This window comes from Parus major, chromosome 3, assembly GCF_001522545.3.
Source record: "Parus major isolate Abel chromosome 3, Parus_major1.1, whole genome shotgun sequence".
NCBI classification, from domain to species: Eukaryota; Metazoa; Chordata; class Aves; order Passeriformes; family Paridae; genus Parus; species Parus major.
In genome coordinates this window covers 9,093,502-9,097,647 of record NC_031770.1, presented here as the reverse complement: position 1 = coordinate 9,097,647, position 4,146 = coordinate 9,093,502, and positions in this window count along the sequence as shown.

Sequence of the window (4,146 nt, the reverse complement as noted above, 5' to 3'; positions counted from 1 at the left end):
GGCTCACTCACAAGGGCATATTCCTTTTCGTAGGCTTTTATGATAAGTAAAAAAAAATATAAAGAAAATTATTTAAAAACCATTCTAAACACTTCTATTACTTTCAGGTACTTCTGTTTATCTTCCTCCAAACAGATTTATTCTGGATTTGGCTTTGCTTCTGTCCAGTTCTCAGGTAACAGAGGCACATCTGATTCAGATTTTAAGGCCTGGAAACCCATTCATAGGTAAAAATGTGTCCTTATTGACAAGGGACCAACTCCAGCCCTTGTAGTGACTGTTGCTCACTTAATACTGCTGCTGTTGCATCCAAAGCCTTGCAAGCAGCTGGGAGAGCTGAAAACAATCCAGATGTTTTTTGCCTGTGTTAGAGCTCTGCCTGCAAAAGGAATCATATACATTGTCCCTAAACCACTAAAGGTAAAGCCAGATGAGTTTGTCAACCAATGACCAATTTATTGGGTTAGCAAATGATAGCTGAAAATCAACCAGACTTCTGAGAAAGGCTCCTAGAGGAACAAATAATAAAGTTCCAATTTACTTTGGCTGCAGTAACTTTGTTGTTTTGGTGTAGAGGTTTTGAAAGTCCTACTAGAAGTTGTAAAGCCCAAACTAGCAGAGCCTGTTGTTCTTGCACAACAGTTACTGTGGGGAGCCTGGGTACAAAGAAGTCTTCTGGTCTGCTAAGGGGAGGACAGAGCTGTTTCTGTTTCAGCTTGAGAAATAAGAAATCAGCCACATAAATAAAGGATGAAAAATGGGGCTTTTGCTGGGCTCTTTTGCAGAAGTAAGGAGCGCAGATCAGCGCATCCATTAATCAAAGGACTGGACACCTCTCCATTGAGGACAGGATGAGAGATTTGGGGCTGTTCACCCTGGGAAGAGAAGGCTCTGGGGACATCTTATTATGGCCTTTCAGTACTTAAAGGGGGACTTATGAGAAAGATGGAGTCAGGCTTCTCAGTAGGGCCTGTGATGACAGGTAATGGTGGTAATGGTAGTGGTAGAAGGATAGTGGTAATGGTTTTAAAGAGGGTAGATTTAGACTAGATGTAAGGAAGACATTTTTTATGGTGGGGGTAGTGAAACACTGAAGCAGCTTGTCAAGGGAGGTCATAGATGCCCCAGCCCTGGAAACATTCAAACAAGTTCCAGAATATTTACAGCTGAGTCAATAGAAATCTGAAGAATTTGTCTCTTTAAAATTCATTGCACTCTAACACATATTTCAGATCACCTAGAAACCTGACAAATCTGAAAATGCCCCCTCAAGGGTATGAGGAGGAAAGTCTAAGCTCTCAAATCCTGTCTTGTCTTGGTACAGGTGACCACATCACCTGGTGCAGTGTATTTCTGCTGTTCCTGAAGGAAGTGTTGCAGCTGCCACTTAGCTCTGTATCTTGATAGGATGAGTCTGGAGGTTTCTTTCTAATAGGTCTTTAAGGTCTCCCCTCAGCAAAGCCAGCTGAGGTAAAACTAGACCCCCAGCACCTCTGCCCTTCCCTTTTTGCACCCATAAAACCATACCAGAAGGCACTTTGGAGCATTGTCCTAAAATTGCTAAATCAGCTAGAGGGAAGTTAATGGTGGAGGTGGAGTCTGGGAATTTTTGTGCATACAACTTTGTCACTGTTTTCAGATGCATGTTCACAGAGGATAACCCTACTGTAGGGAACCCAAACTCTGGAAACAGGGATAGATCCTCATTCCAGGCACCTGATTCCAGAATGTAAGAGTTTTCACCAGTTCCTTGGAGAAATCAGTCTCCCTGTGCTGGCTGTAGAAGCTGGCCAGAGAACTTTGTCTTCCTGAATGTGAAGCTGGTCTTTGCAGAGGCTCCAGCACACCCCTTTCCTCCCCTTTTTCTGGAAACAGTGTAGGTAGATAGAGTGCTGGGTAGACAGACTGCAAGCTAAGCAGATTTATAGGGCAAAACCAGCTCCCTTACACCTCCCCCTCGTGGAAACCTACTGGCAGTCAGTGCAAATTGGAGGAGAGGAAGAATTTTCTTGTGAATTTGCCCAGAGTGATGGCGTGTTGCATCCCTCTCCCAGTTTCCAAGTGAGTTGAAGTGTTACCTGGGGTAAGTGCATGCTCCATACACATAAAGCAGGCTTAGAAGTGACATAACAGTGGCAGGAATAATGGCAGCGAGGTTCATGGCTGGTGAAACTGTTACACATTTTCAGCCATACATAATGAGGGAGAAAAGAGTATTTTTCTTAGCAGCCTTGGAAAAGCTGAGGAGCCATCAGAGCCCCGAACTGCAGAGTATGAAGTACAGGAAAGATGAAGATAGAGCTCGTGCTGTATTTTCTTAGTTTGCTTTGTTTCAGCTAACCATGTGGGCTGTGTGCTGATAGGGTTATTTCTCTTGGATGAAATTCACCCTGAATAAGTGGGAGGAAGGAGAGGTTTTTCCGAGAAATGAAAGCTAAGGGTGAGGAGGAAGGATTTGCTCTCCACACCCCAGTCAGCCTGAGGGGCTGACCTAGGGCTTAGTCCTAGAGTAGGGATTATCTGTACAAGTGGAAGCACCCACAGGGGGTTGGACCACAGATTTCTTGGGAGATGGTCCTTTCCCCTTGATTTCTTATTATACACTTGTGCTTGTGGAGAAGCTGAAAATGTTCCCCTGCCCATGAACTTGATCTAGAAACTATACATCCATACCAATGAACATCAGATGGGTTAGGTGTCCAGTGCCCACCCATGAACTGAATTCCTTTAGATTTTATCTGTTCTACTCAGGTAGATATGGAAAGACAAAAACAGTGCAGCACAATACTCTTAAATGCACCAGTAAAGGATGGAAATAATGTGTGTGTATAAAATATTTTTAGAAGGCACGGTGTTGTGGCTTTTATCCTTTCCCTTGTTGTATAATGGTGTTTGTGGTTACTTATTCAGCCACTACTGCAGTCTTTGCTCTGGGAATATAATCACCTACTAATGCAATTTATTGCCTTGTATATTTCTCTGCCAAGAACATTATCCCTTAAATAGAGGCTTTGTAATAATAACAACCTCTAATTTCCACAACTTCATTGTTAATTTCCACAATTTCTACTTCACATGTATTAAAACTCCAAGTTCTCCACAAGTGCCTAGATTGTAGCAGCTTAATGACAGTAAATCCAGTATTTTCTTCCTGGTGATTTTAGTTCTTTAAAAGGACTTGTGTCCCTTCTCAGGGCCATTTGAGGTGCACTGCTGGGAACACTGGAGCCCACTGTGGAGTCTTGATGATTATACTGCACATTAGCACCCAAAAATCCTTCCCCAAGGTACCAAAATCCTTCCCACAATGCCACTGGGATCTCTGTGAGGCCTTTAAGTGTTTCATGGTACAACAGGAGCAAGGCAGCTCAGTGGGTGTTTACATCGAGACCGGAGGGCTGAAGCAACCTTGGCAGTATTGGTCCACTGGATAATGTCACACCTCCCATACTACTTGGGTAAATGGACAGAAACAGCTGCCCATTTACATTCTGACACAGGCAGAATGTGGGACTAACAAGCTTACTTTTTTCTGCTTAATTATCTTATTTACTTTTACAGATGCCATTTGGCAGCCTCATTCTCTCCTGAGCTGGCCTTGTTACAGCAAGAGGGCTTCTGACCTCTCTGTATGGTGCGCAGCTTATAAACCATTTGGAGATCCTTCTCTGGGAAAGGTACTTTATGATACAAACCAGGGTTTTCTAAGATGTGGTGTGCACAAAGAGATGTGGTGTGCTGCAGGGTAGCAGCTGCAATTACTGAGTTTGCTACTTGCCACCACTGACAGTCGGGGTATGCAACAACCCCTGAAAAGAACTCCCTAAAAAGGATAAAAAATCCCACATCAGAGTATTTTTGTAAGCCATTGATGTTTTCTTTGGAGTATAGTTAAGGTAAATACTGTAAAAAAATGAAAACCACAGTGCAATATTTTGCTTTTTAGTGCATCTCTTCAGGATGTGTGTTCTTTGCAATTGCCCAAAAAACTTGATCTTATCCAAGTTTTGTAGATTGGTTATAAGAGTCAAAGTTCTGTCTTTCTTTTAAAGCAGCACAATCTACTTGTTCAGGGCAACTGCATGGATGAGATGAGGTTAGTTCAGCTCATTTTTCCCCAGTAAGATTATAATTTGTTTCTCCACG